Consider the following 23,921-nt stretch of genomic DNA (forward strand, 5'->3'; position numbering starts at 1 on the left):
CGTTGCTGGGGCATTAGTCAGCCGAAAAGACATCACCAAGAACTCATAATGACCATATCTGGTCCTGAAAGTTGTCTTGAGAATATCCGAATCCCTGATCTTTAACTGGTGATTGCCTGAATGGAGATCAATCTTGGAGAACACTCTCGCTCCCTGAAGCTGGTCGAATAAATCATCAATGCGAGGCAAAGGGTACTTGTTCTTAACTGTTACCTTGTTCAATTGCCTATAATCATTTCAGCTACTTTCATCTTCTGGATATGTGAGTTCTTAACAGGCCTTACTTAATGTAGTTTAATCTGTTATAATTTTTATGATGTTATCAATTATTCCCTCCATGCTTATTAATGTGAAGGTGTTTGACTGAGCACGAAATTTAAAGAATAAGGAAATATTTTTGAAACTTGTGAGTGTGGATAAAAATTATCTCATTAAGGGTAATTTAAAGTTGAATTGTTACTAAATAAAAGAGGTGACATTCATTTTGAGACTAGCTAAAAAAGAAAGAGTATCACATAAATTGAAACGGATGAGTAATAGTCATTGCAAAAATTTATTTATAAATCAATTCTAAATAATTTAATTGTATAAATATCTTTTGCTAGTACTTCATAAAAGTTTAAATAGTTAGAAAATATCTGATGTATACGTGGGCGAGAAAGACGGCACGCCACATGAAGAAAGAAATAAATAAGTACTCTGTATTGAGGGGTGAAAGTAGGGGTGTCAATGGATATTTAAAAAATGGCTATATCGACGGAGTTGTACCGTACCGAACCAATTATTAGATTTTTAAATAAAATTGTAGGTTTTTATATAAATTTATAATTGTCCCGGTAATAGGTTTTGTTTTTAATTTTATAAAAAATAAATCGAAAAAATATCGAACCATACTGAATAAATTTACATGTGAAAAATATATTTATATATTAAGCTTAAAAATAATAAAGCATTAAATTTTTCTTGGACCTTAGAATTATAAAAATTGTTACAAGTCAACAAGTGATTAAACACAAATCGTAATTCCCAGACCTATTATGTTACTCCTATTCAAATTAAATTATTTCAGCATATTCCCTAGCAAGACACTAGGTATTCTAGAGATTATGAGTAGCAAACTACAATGTATTGAACACGATTCCTTTCGTATGATTTAGATATATATTTTTGAATATTTAATCTTCTATAAATTTTATTCTTTAGTCCTAGTTTTGTTAGTATCTTTTCACTCATGTGATTTCTATTTTCTTTGTGTTTGCTTAGTTTCTTTTACGCTACTATAGAATAGTTGATGAATTTATATTCTAGATATTTTTCATGTTTGCAAAGTCCTATAAAATACGTATGTTATCGCATTCTACTTCTACTAGTGACTTTTACATGACGTTTAAAAAGATATCGAATATTAATCGAATTATACTGACACCAAAGAAAAACCGAGATGATTGAGACGATTTCAAAAAATCTAATTTTGATATAAATTAATATGGTATAAATTTTATAAAATAATCAGTCGAACCAAACCGACGCCCTTGGTAAGACATTAGGTTCTCTTTGCCTCTCAAGATGTTATCAAAAATGATAGATGAATTAACCGGAGCTCAAAAATAATGTGTAACCCTTTTCTTTAAAAGTGTTTTAAGTTCAATGGATCTTCTCTTCCCTTTCCTTCCACACGAGCTCAATCCTCCCAAGATGTTTTTTAAATAATATGCTTTTATGAATAATAGATGAATAGGAGTGGACTATATGTTTAACTTTTCCCTTTGACAAAAAAATGCACACTAGGTTCAAACGATGAATGCAAGCACCTTTAATATTTAGTTCGAAGTTCAAAAACATCGTCACTATATATATATATATATATATATATATATATATATATATATATATATATATATATATATTTCGTAGATGATATGATAACAGTAAAATTATCAAATGAAGTTGTTTTCGATATAGATCTGAGCAAATTCTCTTATTTTGTTCGAAGTATATAAAGTGTATGACAAAGTTTATTATCGAGTAAAATTTTATTTCTATGTCTAGCTTAAGTTCTTATATATATATATATATATACACACACACACACAATAACAACAACATACCCAGTAAAAATTTACTAGTGGGATCTGGAGAGGGTAGGATGTACGCAGACCTTACCCCTACCCCAGAAGGGTAGAGAGGTTCTTTCCGGGAGACCCTCGGCTCAACAGAAGAGATAATAATATCATAAAAGAAACGCAAGAAGAGATCTGTAACAACAAAAGAAGCAAGAGAAGTAATAATAATATCTTTAAATACATCAAATAAGTGAAAGGGACTGCATCAATACAATCCTATGAAAAACAACAAAAATAGTGTGAACACAACATAGACCGCTACCAAACATAGGCAAAACTCTATCAGACTACCCGGTACAAAAAGGGAAAAATTATGAACTACCCCCTAACCTACAATCCTAATGCTCGACCTCCACACGTTCCTATCAAGAGCCATGTCCTCAGAAATATGAAGTCGCTCCATGTCTTGCCTGATCACCTCGCCCAATTTCTTCTTATGTCGCCCTCTACCTCTTCTCGCACCTGCCAAAGCCAACCACTTGCACCTCCTAACCGGGGAATCTATGGTTCTCCTCCGCATGTGTCCAAATCACCTAAGCCTCGCTTCCCGCATCTTGTCGTCCACGGGAGAAACGTCCACCTTCTCCCGGATGTCTTCATTCCTTATCTTATCCAGTTTAGTATGCCCGCACATCCATATCAACATCCTCATCTCAGCTACTTTCATCTTCTGGATATGTGAATTCTTAACTGGCCAATACTCAGCCCCATATAACATAGTCGGCCTAACCAACGCTCTGTAGAACTTACCTTTGAGTTTCGGTGGTACCCTCTTGTCACACAGGACTCCGGATGCTAACCGTCATTTCATCCACCCCACCCCAATGCGGTGTGTGACATCCCCTTCAATCTCCTCATCTACCTCGATAATAGACCCTAGGTACTTGAAACTTTGTCTCTTGGGGATGATTTGTGAATCGAGCCTCACCACCCCGTTCGCTTCCCCGGACACGCCGCTGAACTTATGCTCCAGATATTCCGTCTTGGTCCTACTCAACTTGAAAACTTTGAACTCCAAATCCTGCCTCCACACCTCCAATCTCTTATTAACACCGCTACGCGACTCATCGATCAGAACTATATCATCAGCGAATAACATACACCATGGCAACTCCCATTGAATATGGTGTGTCAAGGCATCCATCGTCAAAGAAAGTAAGAATGGGCTAAGCGCCGATACTTGGTGTAACCCCATAATCACCGGAAAAAAGCTCGGAATCACCTCCCCAGTTCTGACCCGAGTCTTAGCTCCATCATACATATCCTTTATCGATTCAATGTATGCTATCAGCACCCCTTTCACTTCCGGGCATCTCCAAAGAACGTCCCTAGGGACCCTGTCACATGTCTTTTCTAGGTCAATAAACACCATGTGTAAATCCCTCTTCCTATCCCTGTGTTATTCTACCAACCTCCTTATAAGGTGGATAGCTTCCGTAGTAGAACGTCCCGGCATGAACCCGAACTGATTTTCGAAAATAGATACCGCCTTTCTGACCCTCCCTTCCACCACCCTCTCCCAAACTTTCATGGTATGACTTAACAACTTGATGCCCCTATAATTGTTACAATTCTGGATATCACCTTTGTTCTTAAACAACGAAATCATCAAACTACATCTCCACTTATCTGACATTCTCTTCATCTTGAAAATAATATTAAACAGCCTAGTCAGCCATTCTAAGCCCGCTCTACCCATATACCTCCAAAATTCTACTGGAATCTCGTCTGGTCCTATCGCTTTGCCCAGACTCATCTTACCCACAGCTCCCACTACCTTCTCAACCTTGATACGCCTATAATACCGCAAGGTCTCGGTGACTCTCGGAGTGACCCAACTCCCCTAGCACGATGCTACTGCTCCCCTCTTCATTTAGAAGTCTATGAAAGTGCGTTTTCCATCTATGCTTAATCTGGGAGTCTTCCGTCAATACTATACCTTCCTCGTCTTTGATGCACCTCACTTGATCCAGGTCATGAGCCTTCCTCTCTCTCGCTTTGGCCAGCCGAAATAGCTTCTTGTCCCTACCTTTGCCCCCCAGTTCCTCATACAACCGATCAAACGCAACAGTCATAGCCTCTATACTAATTTTGCCTCCTTCCTAGCTTCCTTATACCTCACTCTGTTTTCTCTCCTCTTCTCCTCATCGGTACTCTCCACTAATTCAAGGTACGCCATTTTCTTTGCTTCCACTTTACCTTGGACCACATCATTCCACCACCAGTCGCCTCGGTGCTCGCCATAGTAGTCTTTCGAGACCCCTAACACCTCTCTCGCTGCCTCCCTAATACAGTTCGTTGTCGCCGTCCACATAGCACTAGCATCCCTACTACTCTTCCAGGAACTCATAGCCATAGATGCCCCTCCAACTCATGCGCTATATTCGTAGCCAAAGCACCCCACCTTATCCTCGATTGACCCCGTAAAAATCTCTTCTTCCTCTTTATCACGATACCGACGTCCATCACCAGGAGCCTATGTTGAGTCGCGAGGGTCTCACTCGGGATCACCTTACAATCCTCGCACAACCCCCTATCACACCTCTTGAGGAGGATATCATCAATCTGGGTCGTAGCCACCATACTCCGAAAAGTAACCAAATGCTCCTCCCTCTTCGGAAAAGAGTTCGCGATCACTAACTCAAAAGCCCTAGCGAAATCCATTAGAGAAGTACCACCTCCGTTCCTATCCCCAAAACCGAAGCCATCGTGCACCTCGCCATAACCCTCAACCGACGACCCAATATGACCATTGAAATCCCCTCCTATAAATAACTTCTTCGTTGACGGAATACCCCGCACCACCTCATCCAACCCCTCCCAGAAGCACCTCTTAACCTCCTCTCCCAAGCCCGCTTGCGGCGCGTACGTGCTAACAAAATTCAGAATGCTCCATCCAACTACTAACTTAATCGCCATCAATCTGTTATTTACCCTCCTAACCTCAACCGCTGACTCCCTGAGTTCCCTATCTACCAAAATACTCACTTCGTTCTTGCCCTCCACGCGTCGGAGTACCACAATTTGAACCCGTCCGCATTCCTCGCCTTCGATCCTACCCACCTGGTCTCCTGAACACAAGCTATATTGACCTTCCTCTTCTGGAGAATCTTCGCTAGCTCTATAGACTTACCCGTCAACGTCCCTATATTCCACGATCCAATCCTCAACCTACAGGCTCCCTCATATATATATATATATATATATATATATATATATATCTTTAGCTGATGTACTCCTATAAATTCAAGTTGAATTAGTTCTGAAATATTTTATGTCTATATTTTAACCAAAAAAGTCCAATTTGGATTGAAAATGTCAAACAGTAGACTCATAGACCAACATTGATAAGTGTGACTACGAAAAGATCGTGATTTGCTACACAAGTCACGTCACCGCCTTCGTTGAATCGGATTCCCAAAGCAACGGTCTCATTTTCATTTTAGAAATAAAAAATAATGTACCATATTAGTATTAGCTATGGTCATTCTGTGGAATGAAATTCTCACAAGTTTATTAAAATATAACCGAGTGTTTCTACATTTCTCAAAGTGGTTTCAAGAAATTATATTTTTAAATACTATTTGTAATACTTTTATAAACACCTCTAACAAGAAGGAAAAATAATTATCCTGCTATACGCAGGGGCGGATTTAGGGAGCAGAAGAATGTTCATCCGAACCTTTTTTGTCAGAAAATTACACTATTTATATAAGAGTAATTTTTTTATTTATGTATATATATAATATCTTGAACACCCTTGACACAAGCCAAAAAGGAGGCCCAGTGATCAAGGGGGTTAAGGTTTTGTACAAGGTCGGGGTTTTATTCCTGTTAAATGCAATCTTACACATTAGTTTTGTTTTTTAATTTTAAACCAAGTAAAACGACATCGTTTTCCCTTTTAATTATATTTTACCCCAAAAACGTTATCAATTGGGATTTGGGTTAAAAATCACTAACTCTCGCTCTCTCTCTTTGTTGCCTCACTCATCTGCCACTCCCTCTCTCTCTGCCACTACTCACGTTGCCTCAAGCCCTCAACCACTATTCTTCTCTCAATTGCTTATTCTTGTTTGTTGTTTCTTGATTTTTGATTCTGTAGAATTTAGTAATGTAGTCCGTACATTATTGAGTTTTCTAGTGCATTTGCTTTGATAAACTTATGGAAAATAATTGCTGATTTTTTTTTAGAATTGAGATTCTTTTTTGTGTGTAATATTCATAATATGGGTCTATTCAATTGCTTTTTAAGCACCAGTGAGTAGGTTGTTCAACACTTCAGGAATAAAGTCATTGTTTTAGCTCCAAAACAAATCTTAATTTATCTTTAGGTTCCTAATTAACTCAATATATATGGGCTTAAACTCAATCTTAATAGTACTGTAGCAAGGATGAATTTAGGGGGGCGGAAGGATGTTCATCGTCCAAAAATTGCACTGTTAAAATTTTTGTACCCCCATAAGATCCTTCTCTGCTTGTCTAACTCAAGCCAGAAGGCAACAATCACTCGAAATAGTCAGTCTAATCTCAATTAGAACCATTTTCAAAAAGTTCTAATATAATGGAGTATTAAATAGCTCACCTAATTACATTTACATAATATGGCTCACCTAGACCCAATCAAACACATAATTCTTCCCCATATAACATGGTTCCAACTTCCAAAGAGTCATCAGGTATTAAATTAGTTATCACGAGTAATATGTTAGACAAATTATTATCTTGAATATTACTCCTTTCAAATATTATTAAAAACGTATGGTTAGTTGGTAACGCATCAAAATTAGTTATGATTGAAATAATAAATGTAGTAGCTAGCCTGCACGTCCATTCCATCTTATATGATAGATCCCATCAACACATAGTTTATATATAGTCATATTCGTAGTAGTTGAAAAAAATATATTATAATAGTGATAAGGGTTGGTTAAAAGTTTGAATAGTTAATCGAATTTGAAAAGAAAATTATGAAAGTTGCATAGAATAATTTTAGTTGTGTAATAATATAAAATATTTTGAAACTTTCCAAAATGACTAGACTGTTATATAAATTGGAACAAAAGGAGGCATCTGTTATATCTTGACTTGTTGGGATGAAAATTAGCTTTATGTTTAAGGAAAACTAATTTTCTGAAATGGACTAAAAGAAAAGAATTTTACAAAAGTTCATATAGGTTAGTTGTACAAAATTGTAATAGAAATAATTATATTTTAATTTGCCTCTCAAGAGGTGACCATGGTTTGATCCTTGTCCATTCGTTTTCTTTACTTTTTATCTAACTCTTTTGAAAAATAAAAGATTTATTAATTTTTAGTATCTCGTCAATAATATAATTTGTTACCTTGCATTTTAAAAAGATGTAAGATTCCCCGACATTCTCTTATCATTCCTAATATGAAATAAGCAAGAAGAATTATTTAGTTGATCATCAATAATTTTGTTACCTTGAATTTAAAAATGTAAGATTCCACCTGAATTCTCTTATTATTCATAATCTGAAATTAAAAATGATACCAATAATGGGGTTTGCGATTCCCTCCACCAAACTTTATTCCATTTGTTTTTTGCTACATCAATAAAGCTGTCCATCGAGGGTGAAAAATAACTCCACATGAGACAATGACAACAACCCACTAAAATTTCACTAGTGGAGTTTGAGGAGGGTAATGTGTACGCAGATCTTATCCCTACCCCGAAGTAGTAGAGAGGTTATTTCCGAAAGGCCCTCGGCTCAAGAAAACAAAAGACAAAAGGAGACAATATTAGTATCACCTCAGAAATCATAGTAAAAATAGTAACAACATGAAATCCAGAAAGATCCAAAGCAAAAACGATAGCTAGTAAATAGACCCTCCACTGAAAAGCGAAATAGTAAGACACAACATTGCCACTAGGTATCTTAGACAAAAACCCTACCAGACTAGTCTAACAAAGGTACGAAGTAAGGCAAAACTCAACTACCTCCTAACCTACAACCCTAATACTCGACCTCCACATCTTCCTATCAAGTGTCATGTCCTAGGAAATCTGAAGTCTCGCCATATCCTGCCTGATCATCTCTCCCCAATACTTCTTAGGCCTCCCTCTACCTCTTCTCGTGCCCTCCACAACCAGCCGCTCACACCTCCTTACCGGAGCATCTGGGCTTCTCCTCTGAACATGCCCGAACCATCTGAGTCTCGCTTCCCGAATCTTGTCATCAATGGGAGCCACGTGCACCTTCTCCCGAATATTATTATTCCTAATCTTATCCATCCTAGTGTGCCCGCACATCCACCTCAACATCCACACTTCTGCTACTTTCATCTTCTGGATACGTGAGTTCTTAATAGGCCAACACTCAGCTCCTTACATCATGGTCGGTCTAACCACCGCTTTATAGAACTTACCTTTGAGTATTGGTGACATACTCTTGTTACACAAGACTCTAGATGCTAACTCCACTTCATCCATCCTACCCCAATACGGTGTGTGACATCCTCGTCGATCTCCCATCCCTCCTGGATAACCGACCCAAGGTACTTGAAGCTGCCTCTACTTGGGATGACATGTGATTCAAGCCTCACATCCACGCCCACTTACCCGGCTCAGCACTGAACTTACGCTACAGGTATTCCGTCTTTGTCCTGCTCAGCTTGAAACCCTTAGACTCAAGTGTCTATCTCTAAACCTCTAGCCGCTCATTAACACCGACTCGCGACTCATCAATCAGAACTATGTCATCGGTGAATAGCATGCACCATGGTACCTCCCCTTGAATATGGTGTGTTAACGCGTCCATTATCAGGGCGAATAAGAATGGACTGAGCGTAGAACCTTGGTGTCACCCCGTTACAACCGAAAAATGCTTAGAGTCGCTTCCTACTGTCCTAACCCAAGTCTTAGCCCTATCATATATGTCCTTAATCGCCATAATGTAGGGAATCGACACACCTTTCGCCTCCAAGCATCTCCAAAAAACTTCTCTAGGAACCTTGTCATACTTTCTTAACTCCACATAAGACATGTTCAACAAACCAGAAATAGCAACAAAAGAAAAAGGCAAAAAGGATTATTTTTTCAAGGTTAGCCTATGTAAAAAGAATTTATCCGAAAAATAAAACGTGTCTTCAAAATGTTTCTAAGAATGAGACCTATTTGTTTTTATAGCGAGATCACGCTACAACATAAATTATTATGGTACATGATGAGTTTTGAGTGCATTACTCACGTGGCTATTCAATTATTCAAAATTACCTAGTAAAATTATGTTTCTTCTATGGTAACACAAAAATATTTAATTATGCTTATAACACTCAGAAGATCATTCAACATAATTTCTTAAACTTGTGGTGACCAAATAACCTTTAAATTATCAAACTTTGTTTTTTGTTTTTTTACTTTTTTAATATTATAATTTTTCTTTTTAATCTATTATATGGAACTTTTATAGAACAAATAAATCTAATACACAAAGTGAAAAAATAAAAAATAATTTTCAAACATGTATAATGTTTAAATATTAAAATAATTGAGTACAATAAATATTTAAATAATTTATTTGTATCAATAATTCTGATAATATATGAGAACAAGAACTCAAAAAAATTATTCACACAATTGAGAATGAAAGAGAATTAAACCTTTTAAAATATATATTCCATGCATATAATATAGAAAAAAAACTATTTAAAATAGTGCTTAATTATTTCATATTCCAACATTATATATGCTTGGAAAAATATTTTTTAGTTTTTTATTTTATAAATATAAGATTTATTTGTTTCATAGATAAGCCCATAATATAAATTCAAAATACAAAAATTATAATATTAAAAAAGTAGAAGACGGCAAACGTTAGTAAGTTAGAGGGTAAAATAAGTATTTGGCCACCGAAAAGTTTGAGAAATCTGCTAAGTAACTTTCTGAGTGTTATATACATAGTTAAATGACTTTTCTAATATAAACAAAAGAAACATGACTTTACAAGATAATTTTGGATAGTTAAGTGATGAGTAAGACTCATGCATTTTTGATAAATCATTATAAAAGATATTTTATGTACATAGTAAATTTTTTTCCTTATGTGATGATTATGGGTGACATTGATTTTCTTTCGACCCTGAGTTTTTTTTTCTTGGTCGTCGATCTAAATTTATTAAGTTAGGTTCAAATTTTTATTTATATATTTTTTCGCTGATGAGAATTTTTAAACTATCATAGCGAGTAATGTTTTTGTATTAGCAGCGTAGAAGCAGATTTCTTGCTGGAAAAAAATAAGTTTGACTTCTCAATGTTGAATTTCTTTTCAATGGCGACTGAATTTTAGATTTTAATTTGGATTTGGCTGAATATAGTGATTCTTAATTTTTAGGTAGTTACACAGTTTTACCTTGTGTTGCTTTCTCCATGATATATCATATACGACACGTTAAAATCAGATATAAATGGAAATATCTTAATGTTATTAGTCAAAGCTGACGTGTCTTATCAAAAATAAAAAAATAAAAAACATCTGTCGACACTTTTAGAGCACGTGAGGATGGGACTGCAGATGCAAGTGCCATTATTGAACACTGGTCAAAGCAAAGCTGACGTGCTTTTGAAAAAAGAAGAAGACTGTATACTTAATTAAAATTATGCAGCTTTTTTCAAGTAAAAATAGGCGTGTTAGCTCTTTATTATAATCTTAAGTTCAATAAGTTAAGAGACTAAAAGATTATAACCATTTAATTCTAACAAAATTATCATGATATAACTTAGTGTTCTTACATTTACAAAGTGCTTTCACTTATTAATTTTTATGTCTCAATGTAATTTTTTTTTTATGTGTTAAGCTCTCCAAAACACCCTCTTGAGACAATGTATTGTTCTCCTCAAAAAGGGAAAAAAGAAATTCTACTTAATCACCTCATTTTTTTAGGAAGCTGAGGAGTCTGGATTTTGACCACCGGGGTTTTCTACTGTGTGTGTATTTTTTAAAATGAATTGGAGAAGCCGATTTTGACTTAGCCTCTACCATGTATTTCTATGTGCAGTGATCAATTTCCCAGTACTTTCTGCACAGCTAAGTGGGAGTGGTATTTCCTAGAAGCTGTCATTGCCAAGTAGCCGATAGGCTGTAGGACATATATAAAAAAACGGAAAAGGAGCAAAAATGTCCTTAAACTATTCGAAATAATTCAAAAATATTCTTCGTTTATATTTGGTGCCAAAAATATATCTGCCGTCTATGTTTTGGACCATAAATGCCCCTAAACCGTTAGTCTTGCCAATGAAGCTGACATGACAGTCCAACTAAGTTAGATTTGCTTACATGACCATCCACCCAAGCTATCTAGCATGACAAAACTATTTTTTCGGAAAAACTATTTTTCCGGAAATTTTTATTAAAATACAAAATCAGCATTTATTTCGAAAAAAGTAAAAAATATTCAGAAAAATTATTTATTTCGGATTTTTTTAATTAAAATACAAAATCAACACTTATTCCGAAAATAGTAAAAAACTTCCGGAAATATTATTCTTGATTGGCTTTATGATTTGATTAAAACTCAATTATACTCTTTTGTGAATTTATGATTAGTTTAATCTAAATTTTTAGATACTTATCAGTTATAGCTTCACAAAAGGCACACTTCTACTGTAAGTATCAATTGGTTCATCCGAAGTTCTTATAATTTTTGGAGTTTTCAAATTTTCCAAAATTCCGAAATTTAACTTTACGTGAAATTTAAAAATTTTACGGTTGAACATGTATTCCGATAAAAGTAAAAAAATTCCGGAACAATATATTAAAGCATGCTCCAAAATAATTTAAATTTCCGGAACAATATATTAAAGCACGCTCCAAAATAATTTATTTTGTATATTATATATAATATTTTAATAAATAAATAATTTTTCTGAATTTTTTTATTTATTTTCGGAATAAATGTTTATTTTGTATTTTAATAAAAAAATTCCAAAATAAATAATTTTTCCGAATATTTTTTACTTTTTGGGAATAAATGTTGATTTTTTATTTTAATAAAAAATTCGGAAAAATAATTTTTTCGAAAAAATAATTTTGTCATGCTGGATTGCGGGTGGATGGCCATGTAAGCAAATCTAACCTAGTTGGACTGTCATGTTAGCTTCAATGGCAAGACAAACGGTTTAGGGGCATTTGTGGTCCAAAACATAGACAGCAGGGATATTTTTTGCACCAAAAACAAACGGAGGATATTTTTGAGCTATTTCGAATAGTTCAAGGACATTTTTGGCCCTTTTCCGTATAAAAAATGATGAATCTGTTATGGAATAAAAGCAATTTAGTAAAACATGAACAAGAAATAGAGATAGAGAGAAAGGAAGAGATTTTCTTCTTCAATTGTGTGTATTTTCCTATCTATTACAAGGCCTTTATATAGGCATGAAAAGTGAAGAAAATATGTCATGGAATATGTCATTGAACATAGAAAATATGTCATTGAATATGTCATTAACCATTTGAGAGAAAGATCGTGGAGGAAGAGTAGACATCCACCATATTTTGATTTTTATCATAACACTCCCCCTTGGATGTCCATAAATAATGTGCCTAGTTAAAACCTTATTAGGAAAAAACCCTATGGGAAAAAAATCCTAATGAAGGAAAAAGATTACACATATTTAGAAATACGCCTTTTGGTTGCCTCGTTAAAAACCTTGCAGGGAAAACCCAATGGGACAAAACCTTGTAAGGGAAAAAGAGTACAACGCGTATTAACTCCCCCTGATGAGATCATTAGTTCACATCGTTGAGCCTTCGTATCCCAATCTTATACACTAGTTTCTTGAAGGTTAATGTCGATAGATATTTGGTGAACAAATCAGCCATATTATCACTTGAACGGATCCGTTGCACATTAATATCACCATTCTTTTGAAGATCATGTGTGAACAATAATTTAGGTGAAATGTGTTTTGTCCTAACTCCTTTATGAATCCTCCCTTTAATTGGGCTATGCATGTTGTATTTTCTTCATACAAAACTGTGGGTAGTTTATCACACTTCAAACCACATTTGTCTCGAATAAGATGTATAGTAGACCTCAACCATACACATTCTTGACTTACTTCATGAATAACAATTATCTCAGCATGATTAGAAGAAGTAGCCACGATTGATTGGTTAGTCGATCGCCAAGATATGATAGTGCCACACATGTAAACACATAATATGTTTGAGATCAAGCCTTGTGTGTGTCAGATAAATACTCTATATCGGCATAATCAACAAGATCGGGATTGCAATCATTGCCATAAAATAAGACCACATCGTTAGGCCCTTTTAGATAACGCAATATATGTTTGATTTCATTCCAATGTCTCCTTGTAGGAGCAGAGCTATATCTTACTAAGACATTAACTGAAAAAGTTATGTCACCCCTTGTAGTGTTAGCAAGATACATTAGTACATCAATTGCACTAAGATGTGGTACTTTAGGACCAAGAAGTTCTTCAGTATTTTCATGAGGTATGAATGGATCCTTATTTATATCGAGTGATCTCACAACCATCAGGGTACTCAATGGATGTGCTTCATCCATATAGAATCACTTTAAAATCTTTTCAGTGTATGCTGATTGATGGACACAAATTTCATCTTTCATATACTCAATTTGTAGACCAAGATAAAATTTTATTTTTGTCTTTACAAGATCTTTCATTTCAAATTCTTTCTTTAAACAGTCTACTGCTTCAGGAAGCTCCCCGATAGTTCTAATGATATTGGAATCATCAACATACACGGCGATCATAACAAATTCAAATCCAGATCCTTTTATAAAGACACAAGGACAAATTGAATTATTCTTGTACCCTTCTTTCAACAAGTACTTTCTTGGGCGATTATACCACATGCGCCCTGATTGTTTCAATCCGTATAAAGATTATTGAAGCTTTATTTAATAAATTTCTTGGAAACCATAATATGCTTCAGAACAATTTAAATCTTTCAATAATTTCCATTATATGCATATCAAGTTTTTCATATATTGCCAGATTAAAACCTGAAATGCTAGGATATTTACAAATCTTCTTGTGACACAAGTCGTCTTTATGTCTATCGACTTGTCTTTCTTCGCACAAGAACACATTTATACCTTCACTGGCTTTATACTTTCAGGTGTTTGGACTATCCGTCCAACTTCATATTTTTCAGGTGAAATCAATCTTGATTGCGTACTTTTTTTTTATTTTATTTGGGCCAATCATTTATCTGTCCAAATTTTTCAAGACAGATTTGAGCTCAAGATCCTCGTCAATATTAATAATATCGAGCGCTACATTATATTAACAATATCGTCGATGATCACTTTACGTCAATTCCATTATTACCTAATAAAGACATAACTTATTGAGATCTCTTTATCTCATTATTTTGAAGTACCTGAGACTCTCCTATGAGGTCTTATGAAGTGTTATGTCGTGGTGCTCTTATAGGGCACTTGCCTCCTTATTATGACCATTTTGAATATTTGCCCCTCTCCTTCTTCAAGGAGTTTTATCTTTGGAACCGATTGGTCTGTTACGCTTCATGCGTGCCATAGACTCTGCCCTCATGGACTTTATTCTATTTGGAGCATTAGCAGCTGAAATATGACATTTAGCTTTGGGTCAGCAAATGCGTCTGACAATAATTTATAAATGAATTATCACTTGAACTTCAAGTTCATATTTTCTTGTACGAGGATCTATATGTATTCATAATAATTCATTTCACGTATCACTTTCTCAGCCGCCCATTTTCTCCCCCTAATGTTGGGATCACCAACACATTTCCCAAGCTTCTTTGGGAACTCATCTCTGTGCATTTTGGTGGCATAATTAAATCATATAGCACATCCATATTTCTATATAGAAATTATTTGGTTCCTGACCCTGAACTGAATGTTAGAGGGAGAAATTTTTATAACTTGGCTAGATGCGTACAAGTGTTGTTATGTATTAAATAATACATCTCATACCAAATTTTATTTTTGGGAGTTTTGTTCTCATAACCAATGATTTAGCTATAATTGGAGGCATACAATTTCTGCTAAACCAACTTGGATTTAAACCAGTATTATCAAGATAAATCATCATAATTTATATTCTGGAACTGTGCTCTAATAATTTGAGCAAACAATCTTGCAAAAGCCAAACTGCAAGTTAATAACAAATGCACATGTGACCATAGAATAGATGCATCTATTAAAATGGTAAACAGTCCACATGGCAGGTGACTGGGCCCATATATTTATCACCTTTTATTTATTCCAGAAATCAAGGGATACAATCTCAACCTTAACTGATATCATGAGAATAAGCAGCACAAGAGAATTCTTGAAGAATCTTCTGTTCTTCAATATATGCCAATGTAATTCTCAATTAATTTTTTCGCATCATAATTGAACCGGGATGGTCAACCGGTTATGCCAACTATTATTTGTTTTAGTAAACCTGTAGTTTACTTGTGGGATATGATTCAAGCATCATACTTATATTTGTGTAGTACAAATAGAAACAAAATCGGGTAACCTTTCGTATTTACCCGGTATGATTATAGAGAAGATATTCAATCTTCCTTTCATTTATAGTCTCAATATGCCAATCACTTTGACTTATATATTTGAAACTCAAAAAGTTTCTTTTGAGACTTTACAATATAAATGTCATGAATAAGCTTATTCATCCGGGTAGTAACAAATTAGTTTTTTCAGAGTTCTTAACAACTTTTGTACTACAAGATCTTTTATCATACCATTCATATGGTAAATGTCTCCTTCACGGGGAAAATTATATCATAATAAATTGTCAGGGTCAAAATCATCATAAGCAAAATCATTTCTTGCTTTAATTTTGCCTTTAATAACTTTTATAAGGCATGACAAAATAATATTTGGCATATCACATGTACGCGACCAATGACATATTCATGTAACCACACAATAATATTTATTCTCTTTATTTTACTCAAACCTCCCTTAGAGGTGAGTTGTGTGGTATTCATATAATCATGAATTGCATGTCTTTATTCATTGCTTTTATCACATATTGCCACATTCAACTTTAGGAATGGGTTTGCATTCTCAATGCTTATCACAAGTCACATTCTCTTCAAGGAATGGATCATAATCAGCGACGTGCTTTATTATTTTCATACCAATTTGATGGTAAGCATTGCCTTCACATTTTGAAGGACTATTTTGAGAACCCTTATTGTTCTCCTTTTATAATCATAGTGATGATTATTATTATTTTGATATTTGGAACGCCCACGTTCATTGTTCAACCACTTGTCTTCATTGAAACTTATTATGCACTGCTATCACATTCACTTCAAGAATGGAGCAAATCAAGTGGGACATTTTTCATGCTTTTTCATGAAAAATATATTATTTTTCTTTAGTCATCATTATATCATCAATATGGCACATTAGGACTCAAACCCAATGTCTTACCAATATAAAGTCATGTTAGGCCATAATAAATTGGGACTCAAACTCAACTCTTATCATTATGGAGCATCAGGACTTGATCCCGATGTCTTATCCTCAATCAATGGCATAATAGGCTAAACAATATTGAGATTCATTCTCAAGCCTTAATTTCAATCACATGCCAAGAAAGTTATACACAACTAATTTGCAACTTAACAAATCAAATTTGTTTTCTTAAATAAGTGTACAAATCTCAAATCAGCGTAAAAGTTTTATCAATTATTTGTAGCATCTATATGAAATACAACCGTTTGTAGTCAGAATATTTTTTCTAAATTCTATTAGAGTTTAAATGGATCATAAAATCATTGTCATAATATTTATTGAGCCTCTTTCAAAAATATTGTTGTTTTCGGGACATACCTTACTTATTGGATTTGATTTAATGCCATGACTTTCCTTCACTCAATTCAACCAAGCAATTAGTGAATAAATTTATCAAAAGTACAACATATAGGTAACAACACATATATAGTACTAATACATAAATTCAACATTTATATTATCTGAAAAGTGACATTATAGGTAACAACTTACCAGTTGTAGCTTATGCATCATTTATATAAAATACTTGAAAATGGTAAGTCAGTAGCAAGCATCAAGTAGATCATGGATACTCGAAAATACCTCTTCTAGTAGTCATACTAATCATTGTTTGCTTTCAAATGATACGACCATAAATTATGAAGTATACTTTCTCAATAGCTTTTGAAGTAATTAATCAACCTAGATAAAGATGTGAAGTATTTCTTGTTTTCTTCAAGATAATTTATGTTTTTAATCAGTATGACCAATTTTATTTTATTTTTTATTCCCTTTTTTTTGGTACTATATGCAAGTGTAAAAATTCAAACGAAAAAAATTCATCCAAGTAAAAGAAAATGTTAAAAGCGGCAGGACAGATTGAAGATAGTTAACACATAAATATGCATAAGACAATTTATATAAAATATCCTTGGTTACCATGACATGCAACATATCAACAATTAACTGCTACTATGATTTTAACATATAGAACTTCGAAAATTTTATTCCATTCATGTGATATAAAAGATGTAATATTAATATGTGCTTATGCAATACAGGTGTAGTACGAAGTTGTGTGCATATGAGATTTTAAAGGAATGACAAGTATAAGATAATCATACCTTCTTACATTTCATTACTTACCATATGTAGTTTCTCTTTACATTTAACCATGTGATGATATGTATGGCTTCTAATTGTAATCTTTCCGGATGTAGAATTTTTTTTGTATATATATATATATATATATATATATATATATATATATATATATATATATATAATTGGTTAGAGACTCGTGCTGATAACGTGTTATGAAATAAAAGCAATTTAGTAAAACATGAACAAGAAATAAAAGCAATTTAGTAAAACATGAACAAGAAATAGAGATAGAGAGAAGGAAGAGATTTTCTTCTTCAATTGTGTGTATTTTCCTATCTATTACAAGGCCTTTATATAGGCATGAAAAGTGAAGAAAATATGTCATGGAATATGTCATTGAACATAGAAAATATGTCATTGAATATGTCATTAACCATTTGAGAGAAAGATCATGGAGGAAGAGTAGACATCCACCATATTTTGATTTTTATCATAACCGAATCCTATTTTTCTCCCGTGTTATTAAGTGTAAATAGTGTTAGCTTTTTTTAATTGGGAAAATGCCATCCTTTTTGCTTGTTCGTCATCCATACCATACCCTCGTATTATAAGTTTATTTAAGTTCTTGGAACAAAATTCATGTCTGATTGATACAAAATTCGACTAAATTAACCGTTTAGTGAGAAAGGACTTAAAATAAATTGGAATGAGGGAGTGATATGTTATTAAGATAAGGTTTCACATATTTTAATTGAAATTGTGGATCGTATTAGTAGTCTTTCCATTAGTAATGACGCATATCGGCAAAGTTAAGTATTTATTATATCTTGGGTAAAATATCTTAAAATCCTCCTAAACTTGGCACGGATTATTAGTTACAGTTTTAAATTATTCGTGATCTTAATTACCCCCCTCAACTTGGCCTTTTGAGAGCCATTACCCTCTGGACGCTGATGTGGCAAAAAGTGTGGGTGCCTGCCACGTGGTTTTGTCTGTTTATGTGATATTTTTTTGAAAAATAAAATATATTTTTATCTTTTAAAGTATGTTATTTTTTTTAGATAATTTTTTTTCGAATACAATTTATCACAAAACTTGGATAGAACTACATTATTTAGGCTAAATTTTTTTATTTGGCTAAAAATAATAAAGTTTTAGTTAATCTTTGTTTGAATTTGACCTGAAAATAAAGATTTATATAATTGAAATAAATAGTCAAGACATCTAAAAAGTTATAAAAAATACATAGTTTAAAATTAATTATTTTGGCTATAATTGTTTATATAGCTCTAAATTACGGTGCTCTAAAAATATATATATTTTTTACATATTTTACTTGAAAAAGTAAATATACATAGTTGCAAGAAATAAAACGAATCACTTGCATTATACTGCAATTGTACACTCTTTTTATTTCTTCTTTTGATGCAATGAATAGTTAATCTTAATTAATTGTTACCTCGACACATTGAAATATGTAAATAAGGGCAGATTTTGAAAAAATAAATTAATTTCTTCTTGATTATGTAAATGGACACTTATTTTGGACCAAAATAAAAAGGCCAAATGATCACTTATTGTGGAACGAAGGGAGTATCTATTATTGAAGACATACATTCTTGTATTATCATAAATTAAGGTAAAAATATAAGTTAATTAATTAAAATTTTGTAATAGATACATATATATATATATATATATATATATATATAAAGACATGCACCATATAGTTATTTGATTAGTATAAATAGGGGCGAAGGTACATAGCCCTAAGGGTGGTCAACTGACCACCCTTTGTCCATCGTCTAAAAATTAAACTGTATATATAGGTAAAATATTACTCCCTCGGTTCCAGTTTATGTGAACCTATTTCCTTTTTGGTCCGTTCCAAAAAGAATGTCTCCTTTCAAATTTTGGAAACAATTTAACTTAAACTTACAATTTTACCCTTAATGAGAAGCTTTTATAACCACACAAATATTCTGGACCCCTTCTTGACTTATTTAGGACCACAAATTCTAAAAGTCTTCATTTTTTCTTGAACACTCTTTATTGGGGATTTTTTTTTACTTATTTTAAGTTTGAACACCCTAGATAAAAGTTTTGGCTTCGCCACTGAGTATAAACATAAATTTTCATTAGTGAAAAAGTGGCAGAAGCAGAGGGTCAGGTAATTACACACTCACGAGTTCAACTGCTTATCCATCTTCTCACTCAAACAAAGAGTTGCTACTCACCAGCTTGTACATCGGATGAATTTGTTTTCTCCTTTTTGGATTACTAACCTTTCTTATTAATTCTCTTTTCTTCTTAATTTTTGTGCATTTTCAAGTTTTTTTTTGGTTAAAAGGGATGTTGTATTTATATGCTAGTTAACAAAAGGAACCACATCAGGGACATTACTGGGATATCCCATTGACCCCATAGTTGTAAGGTTTAGCATGATTGTGTTTAAGTTACAACCCATAAAACATCTAACTAGTTCAGTTCCTAGGATCTCTACCCAAATACATTATTGACAAACATCGGAGGAACTGATAATGTCATAGATTTGTTCAAAAATATCTCCTTTGCTGCTTTCTTGGCCAATGCATCAGCTACTCTGTTCTGCTTCCGGTAGATGTGCCTCACTACCACGTTGCCCATCCTTTGGATGATTGACCTGCATTCACAAATTAGAGGGTCATAAATCAGACTTCCATTCAAAAGCATATTGATTGTTTCAGCTGAATCAGTGTTTATTTCTAGCGGTACTAAATAGTTTTGCTCAGCCAGTTGTAGACCTCGTATGAGGGCCTGAACTTCTGCCCTTGTGTTTGTTGTTTGGGGGATATTATCCATATAACCCGATATCTAGTCGCCATTGTGGTTTCTGAATATTCCCCCTGAACCTCCTATTACTGGGTTCCCCATTGTCGCTCCATCTGTATTCAGTTTGTAAGAACCTCTAGATGGAAGTTCCCATTTTAACAGGACCTGGTGAGTTACCTTTGTTGAGTCATTCTTTGTAAGCATAAGGTATTCAGTTGCTTTAGATATTGTGTTATTAGCATTGATGTGCTCTTTCTTGTTATTGAATACATTGTTGTTTCTGGTTAACCAGATGTGCCACAGACAAAAAGGAATGAGATTGTCCCAACAGATGTAGTTGTTGAAGGGGACATTTTTGAGAGAGTTCCATGTTGATTGCCACTGGTGGCCATTGAAAACTGGAGCATTATTTGAACCATTTCCTAAAGATTTGGATAGAATTTCATTTCAGAAATGGACAACATTAGGACATTCAAAGAAAATATGGGCAATATTTTCATGTCCATTGTTACAGTATTGACATTGAGGGACACAGTTGATTCCAATAGAGAGGAGGAAGCTCTTAGTTGGAAGTCTCTTATGGGTTAGGAGCCAGATGAAGTATTTGATTTTGTTAGAGGCTTGTAGCTTCCAGATCCATTTGAAGGGGCCTTCCTCCCCAGAATGGAGACTGGACGTAGTCCTGCTTAGGAAGGAGTAAGCAGAACTATTTGAGAACTGGCCATTAGGAGTCAAATCCCATATAAGATTATCATCCTTAGTTGTAACAGGGGGGATGAACACAGAGTTCAACAGGTTCAGAATACTTGGGGGAATGTTAATGAACAAAGCTGATGTGTCCCAATTGCCCAGGTTGTGGATTGAGCTAACCTTGGCATCAAGGTCATTTTGGGTTAAAGGGCCCTCAATCATCTATCTGATTGCTGGCTGATTAGGGATCCAAGTATCATTCAAGAAACTGACCCTATTTCCTTTATGGACTACCCATCTACTTGCTTTGTTGCATATCTCCTAGCCCTTTAGAATGCCCTTCCAGGTTGGAGATTTTGGCTGTTTAGGGTGTCTAAATGCTCTAACTGGTCTAAACATGTTGCAATGTTTGTGAATGAGAACTCTAGCCCATAGACTATTGGTATACTTATAGGTTCTCCATGCCAGATTTGTGTGGGAAGCTTTGTTCTTGATACTAGCCTTTTGGAGCCCTAGCCCTCCCTCAACCTTGGTCTTAGTGATTACCTCCCACTTGATCAGATGTAACTTCTTCCTTTTAGGGGTGGTTCCCCAAATGAAGTTTCTCTGAATTCTATCAATCTGATTGGTGATTTTAATGGGTAGATTTATGTATTGCATAACATGACTTGATGCTGTTCAAAGAAGTTTTGGCTAGGACTATTCTCCCAGCCATGTTGAGGCATTTAGTTTTCCAACCAGCCATCTTGGATTGCATGTTATCAATAATGAATTGAAAGTCTGCAGATGATTATTTTTTGTGGAGAATTGGGAATCTAAGGTACTTTCCAAAGGATGTTGTGTGCCTGATGGACAAATAATTGGTGAGATGTTGTATGACATCTTGAGTGATGTTTGAAGAAAATAGTGTCACACCTCCTTTTTCCGTACCCGCGAGGGGACAAGGGAGTTTTTTCCAATTAAAGGACAATCGAAAGGGGATTTATTTGTTTATTTCAGAGTCGCCACTTGGGAGGTTTAGGGTGTCCCAAGTCACCAATTTTAATCCCGAATCGAGGAAAATAATGACTCTATATTACAGTCTGCATACCAGAAATCCGGATAAGGAATTCTGTTAACCCGGGAGAAGGTGTTAGGCATTCCCGAGTTCCGTGGTTCTAGCACGGTCGCTCAACTGTTATATTCGGCTTGATTATCTGATTTTATACAAGTGTGAACTTGCGTGCAAAATTTAACTTTTAACCGCTTTTATCATTTACTGTTTTTATCAAGAATTGCAACGTTGTGAAAATGTATCTCGAACCGCGTTACAATCAATGTACCCGTGGTCGTCGACACACTTTGACTCCGTTGAGATTTGGATTTGGGTCACATCAAATGTGCACCCGAGTTTAAGGAAATTAAATTATTAAAGGCGCGCCTAAAGCGACTAGCGTATTTATTTTGGGTAAGACCGTGGAATTTTACTAAACGATCCATTCCGAAGTCCAAATAATTTTTTAAAGCAAATATTTACTGAGGGCCCCGCAATTTGTATTTTATTTGGCGAGGCTCATCTCATTCTTATTATTTTTTTTTTAAAAATGAAATTGCAACATCATGGACACGCATCTCGAACCACGTCACAATCAATGTACCCGTAATTAGAAATACATTTCGAATCCGTCGAGATTTGGATTTGGGTCACATAAATGTGCACCCGAGTTTAAGACGGTAAGGTTTATTAAAGCGTGTCCTAAAGAGACTAACGTGTTGTTATTTTAGGAGGGTTGTGAGATTTGCTAAACAACCCGTCCTGGAAACTAAATGCTTCAATAATATACATTTAACAAGGGCCCCGCATATGCGCGTTTTGTTTATTTTCATCGAGGCTCATCTCGTTCTTATTTTAAAAGGATATCCTATAGCAACTACGTTTCTTGTCGTGTTTGTCTCTATCAATTGAAAACAGTAGATAATCCTAATTAATTACATGCTTGCAAGTTGTTTGTAATGGAATTCGGAAATGCTTAGCAAATCGGGACCGAAGCTGCGTGCACAGTCGGCCAAACAAATAATCATGGGCCCAAATCCAGCCCACGCGCGGTTGGCCAGACCTGGGCCACTGCTCGTTCGATGCGGGCCTGCCTGGTCTGTCTTCGACCTGGGCTCGACCTTCATGAGGTTGAGGCCCTGAATTTGTGTTCTTTATCTTGAAACATGATTTTAAGAGTCATATATGGCAATTTATTGGAAAGGAAAGAACTTAATTTACAGTGTACAAGTTTCATGCTTGGACTACATTACAGCATATATGGCAAAGTAAACTAAATCTGAGATGCAACCTAATTCATTGAGACCACTTTTATCTAACAGCATACATATATAATTATCATTCGATACCCTATATTGACCTCAACTAGGCTTGTTAGCTAACTTCAGTATCCCAAAATATGAGCTATTAGACATTACATGACGTTCAACACAACAGTACATGTATATAAACAACATCTGCAGATCTTCTCTTTTATACTCATTGCTCAAACTTTCGAGTTACATTGGTAGTGTAATTGTGTACCTGGTATGGAGGACAAAGAAGGAAGGAATGATCAGCTAGGCAGTATGCAGTAAACACAGCAACAACAGATACTCAGCAACAACACAGCAACAACCAACTAAACCAAATGTTTTCCATAGCCA

This window comes from Nicotiana sylvestris, chromosome 8 (genome assembly GCF_000393655.2).
Source record: "Nicotiana sylvestris chromosome 8, ASM39365v2, whole genome shotgun sequence".
Taxonomy (NCBI): domain Eukaryota; kingdom Viridiplantae; phylum Streptophyta; class Magnoliopsida; order Solanales; family Solanaceae; genus Nicotiana; species Nicotiana sylvestris.